Genomic DNA, 15,185 nt, shown 5'->3' with positions numbered 1-15,185 from the left:
TAGTCACAGTATATTTGCTTTGTGTAATGTAACAACGTAAAATGCACAGTCTCTTCACAGGAAATTTATAAAGGGATAAGAGGAGAGAGGACACATGGAAATTAAATGATGATACAAAACATCAAAGAAAACATTATATAATTGATGCCAAGGCACTAAATAGTAACTGAAAAGGAATTCTGAGGAAAAAATAACCAAATCGGCTTATAGGTTGAATCAGTTATCCATTGCTGCATAGCAGGTCCCCCCAAATGTAATTACTGAAAACAGATACGATAGCTTTTGATTCCACTGGTCAGCAGTTTGTGCTGGGCTCAGCCAGATGGTTCTTCTGTCAGTCTTGACTGTGTTCCCTCAGACGTCTTCAGTCAGCCGGTGGGATGATCTCAATGGTCTTACTCATGTCTTGTCTGACTGTTATCGGACTGTTGGCCAGGTTAACAGGCAACTGGGACATCTACCTTCCATTTTCTGGCAGATTAGCTTGGGTTTCTTTATGGGGCAAACAATGTTTTAAGAGCAGAAAAAGAACAGCTCTCAAGCAAAAAGGGACTTTTAAGCCTCTGTTTGTATTACATATTCTCCTATTCTCCCCTTTGGCCACATCTAAACACATAGTTACCCCAGGCTTGAGGTGTATAGAAAGGTTCTACGTATGATGAGAGGGAACTGAAAAAGTTATAGTCTTCTTTTTTTTTTTGTAATCTACTCCTTTTTTTTTTTTTCATATAGGTTTTGCCTTGGGGACACGTGCTTGCTGGAGAGAAAGAGAGACAGAGACAATGAGAGGTAAAGTGAGAAATCACTCCCTGAGGGGATGGTCACACTGCAGTCTCTTCTCACTTCTCCTCCTGGGATCTTTTTTTTTTTTTATTTTATTTTTATTTTTTTATTTTTGAAGAGATTTTCACTGTAGGGCGCGTGCGCTCGCCAGACAGACAGAGAGAGACATAGAGACAGAAAGCGAGAAATCACCCCCCAGGGGGGATGGTCACGCCGCAATCCCTTCTCCTCCATTCTCCTCTCGGGATCTTGGGCACGCACGCACACGCGCCCAGCGTGAGTTTTAAGCCACCGGGTCCGGGACACGAACCGCGGTCGACTACGTGGGAGTCCAGCGACATAGCCATTACGCTAACTGCTGGAATTCTCCTCCTGGGATCTTGAGCACACATGCCCACAAGCCTGGAGTGATTTTCAAGTCACTGGGTCCAGGACTTGAACTGTGGTTGGCCCTGTGGGAGTCCAGTGACGTAACTGCTATGTCACCTGTTGACCCCAAGTGATCTACTACATGTGTAAGGACACTTGTTTCTAGAAGATGTTTTCTGCTGAGAATAGTGTAATGCTAGTTTAGGAAAGAGAGTTGGAGCCCACGTTTGGACAACCCAGAGTTTAGGCTAAGGAATGACAGTGTAAATTGTCCTGCAGGCTGTGTTCTGTACACCGTAGGTAGAAGAGTGTCACTGTGATAAAATGTTAGCCGCACCCTCTGACAGTGGCGCTGGGGTGTGCAGACAGTAGGCTGACAGCAGGTCAGTGAAGCACTGCTGGGAGATGAGGAAGGCTCCGCCTGTGGGGAAGCAGGGAAGACAGAGAGGAAGGGGTGGATCTGCGAGATCTCACGTTTAGGATGAGGTGACTGATTATAGGAGGGTTGTGAAAGCACAGAGTCAGAATCAGTCTAAGATTTTAAACAACTGAAGTGACTGAAAGAATGATTATGCTGTTGTGAGAAATAGAAAAATCAATAAGTGATTTATTTGGGGGGAGGAGAAAAATTCAGTTCCAGAAAGGTTGATTAAAAGAGATGAATTGAATGCAAAAACACTTTATAAGCTGTAGAGTAGGCTACGAACGTGAGCTCTGCTTAGGTGTTTAAATCACAGTGGACTATTGTAGATGGTTTAGTTTCTTTAGCTGCAAAATGTTACAAACTAAAATACAATGTCAGAGATACCCAAAGACGTTGAAGTGCCATCAAACGAACCACTCTCCTGAAGGACAACTGCGCAGAGGGTCTGGGAAGTAGTCTCATCTTCCTCCCGAGGTGCAGCAGGTGGGCTACGCTTGAAGAGCTTGACCCTTGGACGGGACCTGCTGGGCAGGAGAACACCTTTGCCTGGTCTGGGTAGCAGGCACACTCCTGACCCAGCAGCGCTGATTGACAACCTCACCAGGACAGTACCCCATGGTGAGTAGGTAGGCATGTCCTCAAAGGACAGTGGACAGGGTGGCTAAAAACCAACCAGTGTTCCCACAGATGGACACTTGAAGATTTATTTAGGAGCCAGTGGATGGTGTGGAATTGAAAGCATCTAGATCCACCATGGCCAACTGCACAATTTGAGTCCTGGAACCTGAGGCTTTGAGGAACACACCAGGCACATGTGCGTGTATGCCCAAAATCCCAAGAGGAGAACGGAGAAGGGATTGCAGCCATCTCCCTTGGAGGATGATGCATTCTCACTTTCTCTCTCTGTCTCTGTCTCCAGTAAGCGTGTTATTAAAAATGATTTAGGTCAAGGGTCAGCAGGTGATGTGGTGGTTAAGGTGCCGGACTCCCACATGGTCAACTGCTCTTTAAGTCCAAGACTGGTGTCCTAAAACTTACGCGAGGTGTGTGTGCATGTACTCCCAAAATCCCAAGGGGAGAATGGAGGAGAAGGGATCGTGGTGAGGCCATTTTTCCTAGGGGGTGATTTCTCACTTTCGGTCTGTCTCTGTCTCTCCAGTGAGCACACATGCCCTATAGCAAAAATCTCTCTAAAAATAATTAGGTTTAGTCCCCCGGAAGCACAGGGCAGAGCAGCACGCCAGGCATACATGCACCGAGACGTAGGGGCACTGTTAACAGTCAACTTCTGCTCACGGGGGTTTTCTCATGGAAAGTGAAAAAGGACAGCAGCCCTGGCACAAGGCCTCCTCCACCTCCTGTCAACGTGAGTGGGTGTTTTACTAACATGGAGAGGAATTCTAAACATGTTCTCTTACATTTTTCACCTGCGGTTTCATTTGGGGTGCTGCTTCACCAGCATCATTTCATAGATAACCAGGCTGAAATTCAGGGGGCGTCCTTACCATCCAGTGCAGCTGTTGGGCCAGACAGAGACACCTGGCCTCCCTCGCCTCACACCGTTGGTCTGGACAGCATCGCAGCTGCTCTTTATAGAGGGGTCTTGGATGGACCAGCTCACACCCAGACATACACTTTTTATAGGTTTTATTGTATGCGTCTAAGAACCCTGAAGATACTCCATAAATGTTAATTGAATGACTGAATGTGCCATTATCTGGTGCAATGACATTTTCCACAACAGTCTGGTCTGGCTTTTCATTATTCAAGACAGAGTTTGCTATAAAGTCCCTAAGTGCCTTTTGTAGATTTAAATGTTTTAAGGCACTCTTGTCAGAGTAATGTAGGTTTTTCAAATGTATCGCTTATAAAAATAAGCGTTTTTCTTTTTTTGAAAGACAATCGTCTTTACTCCTTGCATTTGTTCGGGCTCTCGGGTTGCAAGTGACTGAAACCCAAAGCACACATGCTCGTGTAGGAAGGGCCGTGTGCTGGCTCCTGGGAAGGAGTTCGGGAAGCATTCCATTCGGATTTTCTCTCTTCTGCGGTGGCAGAATTAAAGCTTGAGACTGAACTCTTCCATGAAAGAGAAGAACTCTGACCAGCAGTTGGCATAATGGCTATGTCCCTAGACTCCCATGTAGTTGATTGCAATTTGAGTCCCAGACCCGGTGGCTTAAACTCGCCAGGCGCGTGTGCGTGCATACCCAAGATCCCGAGAGGAGAATGGAGGAGAAGTGATTGCGGTGTGGCCATCCCCCTGAGGGGTGATTTCTCGCTTTCTGTCTCTCTGTCAATCTTTTTGGTGAGCGCATGCACCCTATAGCAAAAACCTTTCCAAAAAAAAGAGAGAGAGAACAACTCAGGATTAACCCTAATTTGGCCACTTTGTCACAGACCTGAGCCGGTTCCTATGGCCAGAGCTGTGGGCCATGCCACTTGGCTCTGCTTGACTAAGCTCCTAGTCCTGGAGCTGTGGGAAGGGGAGGGTGGCATGTGTGAGGAATGGGGTGGGGCAGGGAGGTGGGGGGGTACATGCTCAGCAAAGCCCTCCTCAGCCACATGACCTGGGAGCAGGGAAGAGGGGTGTGTGAGAAGGAGACTTGCAGACAGAGGATGCTGGCAGGCAGACACGGCACATGTCTGCCCCTGCACCTGCTGTCCCTGCAGGACAGATGACTCCTCACTGCGCCCCTGCCGTTCCCAGGCTGGGGAGGAGCTTGCTCTGACCTCCTCCTTCCTCCTCCACTAACCAGTCACCAAGGCCTCCTGTCCCATCTCCTCTCTTCCTCCTTCAGTCCAGACCACCCACGTTTCATTTTTCACAAGTCGTCTATAAAAATGCTGCCTTCAGGGACCAGCAGATGGTATGATAGTTGTGTTGCTGGACTCCCATGTAGTCAACCCCAGTTCGAGTCCCAGACCCAGTGGCATGAAACTCATGCTGGGCACATGTGCATGTATGTCTAAGATCCCTAGAGGAGAATGGAGGAGACAGGATTGCGGCATGACCATCCCCTCGGAAGGTGATTTCTTGCTTTCCCGTCTCTCTGTCTCTCTGTCTTTCTGGGGAGCACACACACCCTACAGCAAAAATCTCTCTTAAAAAAAAAATGCCGTCTTCATGGCCAGCAGATGGCATAGTGGTTAAAGTGCTGGATTCCCACGTGGCCGACTACAGTTCGAGTCCCAGACCTGCTGGCTTGCTTTCTCACTTTCCCTCTTTCTCTGTGTGTCTTTCTGGTGAGTGTATGTGCCCTATTGCAAATAAAAAATAATAATTATAAATAAAATTAAATAAACAAAACAAAAAAAGCATAAAAATGCTGCCTTCAGTCATGGTGGTTGAGGTGGCTTAATCTCACATGGCTGGCTGTGCGGTTCCAGTCCCAGACGTGGCAGCTTGAGAAACCTGCCAGGGGCGTGCATGCGTGTCTCCAAAGTCCTGGAAGGAGGGAGCAACGGAGAAGAGGTTTCAGTGTGACCTTTCCCCAGGGGGGATGCTATCTCACTTTCTCTGTCTCTGTCTCTGGTGAGCTCATACATCCTTTGACCTAAATAAATAAATAAATAATGGTGTCTTTGGTCTGTCCCCCAGTCCATCCTCCTCGCCACTACCTGAGCGCTCTTTCTGAAGAGCGTGGATGACCATGGTGTTGTTGACTGCTCACTGAGAGCCAGGCCAGAGCTCTCAGAGTCCCAACTGGAGCTCGTCGGGGAAATGCAATCTGCTGACCACGCACTCCAAGGCTCCCTGTGCTTGGGACCCTGCCTCCTCCTGCGGGTACAGAGGCTGCACGGGCCGGCATGTGCTCGACAAAGGCTGCCTCTGTCACCACGTGGTCCACCCCCCCAGCCGGCCGGGCTGACCTGTAAGCTGCGAAGTTCCCAAATGCTGCGTTCTCTCTCTAGTTTTCCTGCTTTTGCACATCCTGTTGTCTCCTTCTTTCTTCACCCGATGAACGTCTCTTGAGTTTTCCTGACTCAGCCCAGACTTTGGTCTTTGAAGAAGTCTTTGCTGAATGCACCCTCCGACCTGTCTCCTGCATCGCACTCGGCCCTGTGGGGCAGCCTTGGACCGCGTGTCTGTCTCCGCCTCCAGCCTGAAAGCCCCAGGAGCTGGGCTTTCTCCTCTGTGTGTCTCTGTGCTCGGACGGCGCCTCTCACACCGTCTATGCTCAGTCGTTTTTCAATGAGCCGATGCAGAACTACGGTCTGACGCATTGCTTTCTCATTTTTCTGGTGATCTTCTTTTAGGGTTATTCCGTCTCCTTTAGCTTGAGCCTCACATTTGCATCTCAGAAAACAGCAGAAGAGGAGTTCTTCATGAAGTTCTCTTTGAAGTGGATGCTCAGATACTTTTTCAAGTTCTCCAGACTGTTTGTGTGCTTGCTCTTTGTTTGTTTCAGAGACATTTTTGTTTTAGAGGGCATGCACTCACCAGAGAGACAGAGAGACAGAAAGCAAGAACCCCCCCCCCGGGGGGGGGGATGGCCATGCTATCATCCCTTCTCCCCTTGGGGTTTTGGGCATGCACACACACATGCTTGGTGTGAGTTTGAAGTTGCCGGGTCCAGGATTTGAACCACACTCAGCTATGTGGAAGTCCAGCGACGTAACCATCACATCATCTCTTGGTCCCACGTGTGCTTGTTTTTTAACTTGGTTGCTAGTAACTATGAATATGAAAAACATCAGTGGCCAAAAGTAGCTCTCTAGGCTAAAATCCATGTTTCAGAGACCAGATGAGGAATGATTTTCCTTCCTGCCATCAAGGAGGATATTCAGCAGTTAATATTTACGAGGCGTGCTATGCTGGGGGCTTACCAGATGCCTTACGATGACTTTCTTAACTTCTCACAGCAGCGCTAGGGTGGAGCTGGTCTTACTGTCTTCCTTTTCCTACATATGAAGAAACAAATACTTAGAGAATCGCAGTGGCCGACTTGCCGCTAAGCCCCTCCTCCTGGAGACGGCCGAGCTGCCAGACGCTCATCGGGCTTGGTGAGCACAGGGAGGCTTCGATGTGCTCTTCCAGTTCACCTAGTTTGATTTTTGTCGATGTTGTTCTAAGATGAAGTGACCGCCTCTTAAGAATAGAACATTCGAACTGCCTTCTTTGGCCATCAGTTATGTCAGAAAGGCCATAGGCAAAGATGTATTTAAAGAGGTAAGGTCCCAGGCTTGCAGGTAGCAGGGTGGTTGAGGTGCTCGACTCCCACATGGCTGACTGGGGTTCAAATCCTGGACCCAGCAAACTTGTCTTCTCACTTTCTCTCTCCTTCTCTTTGTCTCTCCCTAGTCAAATTTAAAAATAACAATAGTAAATAAAATTAAATAAATACTTCTTGGGGACAAAAAGAAGAGGTAAGGGCTCTGCACTACGACTGAAGCTAGGCTGAATGTCTCTCTGAGGTGTCCTGGTCACTTCTGCTGCCAGGTAATGGAGGCTGCTTATGGAGGTTGTGCTGCTGTGTATACAACACAGGCCTCCTGAGCAGGCCTAGAAAATGCTTGAGGATTAAGGCACTGTATCCCTCATGGCTGACTCTGCGGTTCAAGTCCTGGACCCAGGGACTTGAAAAACATACTGAATGCATGCACATGCATGTCCAGTATCCCTAGAGGAGACTGTGGAAGAAAAGGGACTGTGGTGTGGCCATCCCCACTGGGAGGTGATCTCTCGCTTTCCCCCTCTCTCCATTTTTCACTGGCCAGCGCATGTACTCTGTGTCAAAATTTTAAATTGATAGGACCAGCAGTTAGTGTAGTGGCTGTGTCGCTGGACTCCCATGTAGTCGACCGCGGTTCGAGTCCCAGACCCGGTGGCTTAAATTCACACCGGGCACGTGTGCGTGTGTGCCCAAGATCCCAAGAGGAGAATGGAGGAGAAGGGATTGTGGCGTGGCCATCCCCCCTGAGGGGTGATTTCTCGCTTTCTGTCTCTTTGTCTCTCTCTGTCTGGCGAGCACATGTACCCTGTAGCAAAAACCTCTTTAAAAAAAAAGAGAGAGAGAGAGAGAAAAAGCTTGATTTTGAGGGCTACTCACAGACGGATAAAAGGAACTAGACACTTTGGAAGCCTCAGGAACCCATTGACCCTCCGCCTGTTTTCAATCCGAGTTTCTGAGGAAAGCTGTTGAATCTTTAAAAAGGGGGGGACTTCAAGGATCTATTGCAGCCCATCTGTGGATTCTCTGGGGCTCCATGTTAAAAAACAGAACAGAGTTGGGAACCAGCAGTTAGCGTAATGGCTATGTTGCTGGACTCCCACATAGTCGACTGCGGTTCGCGTCCCGAACCTGGTGGCTTAAAACTCACGCGGGGCATGCCCAAGATCCGGAGAGGAGAATGGAGGAGAAGGGATTGCGGCGTGGCCATACCCCCTGGGGGGTGATTTCTCGCTTTCTGTCTCTATGTCTCTCTCTGTCTGTCTGGCGAGCGCACGCGCCCTATAGCGAAAATCTCTCCAAAAAAAACCAGAACAGAGCAAAATAAAAACTGCTTAAAAGCAATAATCGAGGAAAGATCACAGCCACGGCTGAGTGTTTACCTGTATCACCGCGGAGCTGCTCAGGCCCTTCTGAAAAGTTCCTCATCAAGGCCAGCAGGCGCGGTGGTGGGAAGGCTCTGGATTCCCGCAGAGCAGACTGCAATTCGGGGTTCAGCGGCTTGAAGTCATGCTGGGTGCATGTGCGGCCTGCCCAGAATCCCAGCAGGGAAATGGCGGAGGAGGGATTGTGGCGTGACCGTTGAGTTCTCATTTTTCCTCTCACTGTCTTAGCACAATCTTAAAAAGAAAGGACAAGAAGGAAGGAAGGAAGGAAGGAAGGAAGGAAGGAAGGAAGGAAGGAAGGAAAGGAAAGAAAAAGGAAAGGAAAGGAAAGGAAAGGAAAGGAAAGGAAAGGAAAGAGAGAGAGAGAAAGAAAAGAAAGAAAAAAGTACCTTATAACTGCGCAGCCCCCTTGGCTCACATGGTGAGCGCTGTCAGCCCTGGAAAGTGAGGTTGGGAAAGGACCGAGGAGTCTCCCGGTGGCTGCAGTAAAAATGGCCGGAAACTGCAGAGCCCAGATCCACTTCGCTGCTGCTCCATGTGGGCCACTGTCAGTACTCGCCCTGAGTGGGGTGTAGACCTGCACCCCTGCAGCTTGGAGCCTGTTTGTCCTGACTTCCTCCACCGGCCCCCTACGCTAGTGAGGATGGTTCTGGGGCCACTCGGCTGCAAGAGCTTCCGCGATGGCGCCTGCGCGGGGAGCCATGGAGGGCAGGGAGGTTGCCGTCCACACTCCTGTCGGCAAAGCTTTCTCACGCTCCGAGCAGACATCAGGGTGATGGTATCTCTGGTTCAATCATCTCCCGCGAAGTTCCAACCTCTTTTCCGAGTACAGTTTACATGCTTGGAAACTTTGACTCCACACATACTCAATAGCAAACGTGACCGACTTTTCCCCTGAGACCTCTTCTGTAGCCCCCCCCCCCCTTTATTTTTTAAAGGTTGTTGCCATGGGGTGCTGCCTTCGCCAGAGATAGAAACAGAGAGAGAAAAAGGGAGAGATCATCTCCTGGACGGATGACCACGCTGCAGTTCCTTTTCTTTGATTCTTCTCCCGGGATTTTGGGCATGCACACATACCTGGCATGATTTTCAAGCTGCCAGGTCCGGGACTTGAACCACTGTCAGCTGTGTGGGAGTCCAGCGCCTTAACCACCATGCCGCCTGCCGGGTCTTGTACAGCTGTCTTGAGGCTGCTCTGCACCGGCCCCGCAGGAGCAGACAGCAGCTGTGGACCCTGAGCTCTTGAGCTTACAACAAGCGTATGTCTTGCCAGGAATGGGGCCAATAAATAATTCAAATAAAGTGTGTTACATTTTATGCAAAAGGAAGTATAAAGAATTTATTCTCCTTGAGTTTCTCTGTTCTCTGAAGCTTTAAAACTCAAGTCACAAAAATTGTCTTCCTTCTAGCCTTTTTGTCCCCTGGGATGTTTTATGACCCTGGTTAGCAGAGACCCAGCAGACAGAACGCTTCGTCAGTGCCCGCTTGGCAGAGGAGAGGGCAGTGACCAGCTGAGCTCACCGCAGACGGGGTGTAGACAGGGCGACTGGCTGGGCTGGCCCCGAGGAGGGCACTGCTCATTGCAAACCACAAGCTGCATCTGATTTATTCGCGAGGTTACTGCCGTGACCTTTCTGTTCTGGTCTCTCTTTGCTGCAAACGAATCCAGCAGGCAGATGGAGCTCAGGAAGCCAAGACACGGCCAGTCTCCCTCCGGGGAGTCCTTGCTGGGGTCCCCGCAGACCCCAGCAGCCTCTGCAGTTTTCTCCCCACATGCAGCACTATGGCTGCTGAGACCTGCCCTGGACCCATGCATGATGGATAATTTTCTTTTTTTTTTTTTTTCTAAGACAGAGAGATAATTTTCTTTTCTTTCTTTTCTTTTCTTTCTCTTCTTTTCTTTTCTTTTCTTTTTTTTTTTTTTTTTTGAGAGTGATTTTCTGTGTGTACTTGCCGGAGACACTAAGAGAAAAAGTGAGAAATCACTCCCTAGGGGGAATGGCCTTCTCCTCCATCCTCTTCCTGGGGTTTTGGGCACACACACGTGTCTGGTGAGAGATTCCAGTTGCCAGGTCCAGGACTCAAATTGTGGTGGACCATGAGGGAGTCCAGGGCCTTAACCACTGTGCCACCTGCCCCCGGCAATTTACTTCTATTAGAGTTACACAGGCTGGTACCAGCCCGTGGCCTGTTAGGAACCAGGCCGCTCAGTGGAGGTGAGTGGCGGGTGAGCGAGCAGTTTCCTGTTTTTATAGCCGCTCCCCACTGCTCACATTCCCTCTGAGCTCCGACCCCTGACAGGTCAGTGGCTGCATTAGGGTCGCATTGGAGCCCCTGATGGAACCATCTAGATCCAGGCAAACAAGCTGAGAGCTCCCAGTGGTTCTGTAATCATATTTACGTCATTACCTATTGCACTGTAATACTAATAGAATAAAGTTGGGGCCAGCGGTTGGTGTAAGGGCTATGTCGCTGGACTCCCACATAGTCGACCACGGTTCGAATCCTGGACCTGGCGGCTTAAACTCACGCCGGGCATGTGTGCATGAGTGCCCAAGATCCCGAGAGGAGAATGGAGGAGAAGGGGTTGCGGCGTGGCCATCCCCCTGGCAGCTGATTTCTCGCTTTCTGTCTCTGTCTCTGTCTGGCGAGCGCATGCACCCTATAGCGAAAACTTCTCCCTCCCCCAAAAAGAGAATAAAGTACTGTCTTGAATGATCCTGAAGCCATCTCCCCACCCCACCCTGCCTGTGGGAAATTACCTTCCATGAAAATGATCCCCGGTGCCAAAACGTTTGGGGGCTGCTGCTTCTGAGAGGCACAGTAAGAAAAGCAGAAGGACACAAGTGACATCGATTTTCATAATATACTTTACTCAGCCTAATTTAGCCAGATATTAACATCTCCACATGCAATCCACATAAAATTATTTAGCAGATACTTTACATTGTTTGCTTTTTCTATAGTCTTTAATTTTGGTGTGTGCTATAGAGTTCGTTCAGCTCAGACCTGCCGCGTTTCCCACGCTCTGGATCCACATGTGGTTGCAGGCTTGGACTCTGAGGAGGCCTGGGGTCCTGAGCCTGCCCCAGTGACCAGCACCTCTGTCCCCGCAGCACTAAGTCTGAGCCCCACTGGGGTCCTCGAGGGTGTCTATAGCTGGGTGTTCTCCAGCACAGGCTGTCCAGGGTAGGGACAGCGTGGGGCCACCTCTCTCCCTGGTGCAAGGACAGTGGTCCAGGGTACCCTTGACAGTGCATAGCCGGGAGTGCATTGACGAGAGACGGAGGGGGGCTTGTAACAGGGGTGGAGGGAGCGGGATGAGGAGCCTCACACCCCCAGCCCTGCCCATAGGTTCCTGTGTCAGTCTCCCAGAGCCGTCCCATGCCACGGAACCACAGTGAACTCAGGGCGGACAGGAAGCCTCTGCAGTCACAGCCCGGCCTCTAACTAGGGAGGCACGGGGCCCACACACATCTTCTCTACCACCTCCGATATCGAATACTAGAAGAACTTACGGCAGTTCGGTGTGTTAAATCGATCATGATCATCTTTTAAACAGGATTTAAAAACAAATGTTAAACAAGGGACAGACCAAAGGGGAAAACAAAGACTCAGCCACTGAAGAAGCCGCTTTCTGAGAGCCAGCTGACACCCAGGCGGGTACCTGCACGGGGAAAGCAGTGCCGTGTCTGGCTGTTAGAGCCGTCGGGAGGAGCCGTCTCTGTCTGCAGCGGGTTTAGAGTCATCCCCGTCCGCCCCTGAGAATGGGAGATTGATACCCTGAGTGCATTTGCCTTCGCTCACCCATCCAGTACTGAAACTCTGCAGGTGCTTCCCAGCAGCGCATGCTGTGTGTGTGCTCATCTGCTTTACCCCAACGGCGACTCTCACTTCCGATCATTCAGACCATCGAGTCCAAAAGACAGGCATCCCCCCAAAACCATCCAATACACTAATACATTCGACATTTGAAAATGAAAGGAAATACTAGTGTTTAATTCGTTGAACTGTGTAAGCACTTGAAGAAGAGGTTTTTGTCTCAGAACAGTATTAATGCCTCAGGCCCATCAAACTGGAAAGCTGAATTGAGTCTAATCTCAGTTGTGTGGTTTTTTTTTTTTTTTTTGGAGAGGTTTTTGCTATAGGGTGCGTGCGCTCGCCAGAAAGACAGAGAGACAGAAAGACAGAAAGCAAGAAATTACCCCCCGGGGGATGGCCATTCTGCAATCCCTTCTCCATTTTCCTTTTGGGATCTTGGGCACGCACGCACATGTGCCCAGCATGAGTTTAAGCTATTGGGTCCGGGACTCAAACCACGGTCGACTACGTGGGAGTCCAGCAACATAGTCACTACGCCAACTGCTGGTCCCAAGCCTAACCTCAGTTTTACTGATAATTACCAGTGTCAGCCTGGAGAGTTCCTTGTCCTGCCTGGCTTTCAGTTTCCATTTCTGAGTGCACATAGGAGGAGGAAATACATCCTCATAGGGACACGAATGAAGTCCAGATAACGTTTTGAACAATTCCTCAAAACAAACAAAAAAAATAAAATAAAAACTATTTGGAACAGGTTGAGGATGAGGGACTTGCCAGTAGTTTTGCGCAGTCAGTTCTCACAAGGTAGAAAATCATGCCGTACATCACAGATAACTAAGCATTAGCCATGTCGGAGGCATCCGATGATCTCATCTTCCTTAAGGCAGAGATGGTTCAAGAGACAGAGCTGTGCATCTTTTGGCTCCGGTTTGGGGAATGCTGCTTTCATCTGGGATTCTGGAAAAGAGACTCGTGCCTCCCTGCAACTGAAATGTACTCCTTCACGCAGGACGGCCCTGCTGTGCTGTGTTGGTGTAATTGAAAACCTATAAAAAGGCGGACAGCTACTTTTGAATTGGCTGGGTGCGCTTGGACTGGAGTTGTCCAAGTGGTGAAAGGTTTAAAGGAATTTTCATAAATGAGGTCTCCGAGCTGTGTTTTCACCATCGAATGCCAATGAACTGCAAGGCTTGTGAACTCGCGAAGCAGCGCCTCGGAGAAAGAGCCGTCCTATCGTGATGGAAATAAATGATTCATTTTCCTTCCCTGAGTTCTGCAGACGTAAGCACTCTTAGCCCCTGATAATCATACTTTAGCAGTACGGTTGTGCACTAAAAACACAATTTAAAAGTCTAATCTCTAATTAAGTTGAGCACTCACAGATTAACATGGTTACAAAGCGCGGGCACTGGAGGTGGCGCCGTGTTTACTCTTGTTGCTAGGAAACGTAGCAGCACTCTTCGGAACTTACAGATGGATTTGGTGAGAACAGAGATGCGAGCTTCTCTCCAGCCGAGACCTGACCCTGGCTCCTTTCTTAAGCGGTACATGTACATGCATGAGACGTTGCACACACAAAGCTTCTGGGGGCCCCGGAAGCTTAGGTGGGCTTGTCTAAAGGAAACATTCAGAGAGTATTTGAGAGAGTGACTTCACCTAGAGCTCCCGGATGAAATGCCCGTCTTGAGTGTTTCTTAGAATTGGAGCATCATGAAGTTAACTGATGGTTCTGCATTCTCACCCTTACTGGGAAACTGTCAAATTAGCAGGGAAGTCTGATCCAGGAGGATGGTTTTCCCAACTCATTAAAACGTGCATGTAGGGAATCAGCTGCGGGGTCTTTTCTCTCTCCCCCTGCCCCTGTTGGCAAACCTCGCGGCATGGCACGTTGTACAATGGTTTCTAAAAACACTAAGCTTTGCCTGCCGTGTGAGGGGGGCAGCTCTGCCAGCCCGCCGGCCGGCCCTGAGCAAGACCGAAGGCTGCCCTGTGCTATTTCCACCAGAATCAGGCATGAAGGCGTGTCCTCCCCAAGCTTGAAAGCAGAACTGAGAGAAACCGCACGGGGACAAAGTCTTGTGTGCTGTATTTGAGGCGGGCCCTGGTACAAAGGAGCTGGCATGTCAAAGCAAGGGCCCTTCCTAAGAGATGGAAAGAAGAGCAGAAAACCGGGTGGTTTCGAGGCACGAATCAGAGTCGGGGTGACTTGTGCTTGTTACAGGAGTCGATCTTTTTCCGAGCTCAGGGCAATGTGGAGGAGATTGGGGAAGGGTGTTGCCGGGGTAGGATCGTGAGCAGGCTCAGTGTGACCCCATGACCTCTCTGGGAGGTCACACACTTTCACCCACCCTCTGGGTAGCTGCCGACTCATCCCATGGGAAAGCGGGTTATTGATATCCGTGTGACTCGTTTTCTTGACCTGTGTAAGTGTCCAGCACAGTGTCTGGTACGTCCTATACCCTTGATGTGTTGCTGAATAAAGGAATCCTTCCGCACGTCGTAAGGCAAATGAGTGCATAATAGAAGGCCCAGGGCTTCCTCCGGTGCAGGTAATGGAAGTCAGAGACCTGTCTTGACCAACCATAGCGCGTTGCTTGTGTTATTGACACCCCCAACATGGCGGGGTCAGGGTAGGTCCCACGAGTGGGCAGAAATGCCGCGTGGGCGAGTTTGGCCGTTCGCACCGTGTGGGCTGGGTGATGGCGTGGCGAGAGGCCTCGGGTCTGCCCTCAGAACGGTCGGCGCTAGAGCAGAATCTGGAGCGTTCCCCACAGTGAGATGGAAGGGTAAGATAAACACGGGCACAGAGGTCGCGAACTTCGTGAGGGCATTCAGTCCAGTCATCCCTGGCGTCTTCGAAAACACCCAACAACGTCTGAGCGGTGCAGGATAAAGACGGTGGGTGGGAGACAGAATAACATCAGATTGAAAAGATGGGCCTGAACCCCAGAGCAGTGTGCATGGTTTGAGGCACATTTTTAAATTATTTTTTTTTGTTAGGTTTTTCCCTAAAGTGTGTGCGCTCATGGGAGAGAAAGAGAGAGACAAGAGAGAGGGGGAAGTGAGAAATCCCCCCCCCCAGGGAGTTGGCTATGCCGCAGGCCCTTCTTTACTCTCCTCTTGGGATTCTGGGCTTGCACACCCCTCCCTGGTGTGATTTTCAAGTCACTGGGTCAGGTACTCAAACAACACTTGGGCATGTAGGAGCCTAATGTCTTTTTTTTTTTTTTTTTT

Source organism: Tupaia chinensis, unplaced genomic scaffold (assembly GCF_000334495.1).
Source record: "Tupaia chinensis unplaced genomic scaffold, TupChi_1.0 Scaffold144806_1, whole genome shotgun sequence".
In the NCBI taxonomy this organism is placed as follows: Eukaryota; Metazoa; Chordata; class Mammalia; order Scandentia; family Tupaiidae; genus Tupaia; species Tupaia belangeri.
The sequence above is the reverse complement of the archived record's forward strand: the minus strand, read 5'-3'. Positions refer to the sequence as shown.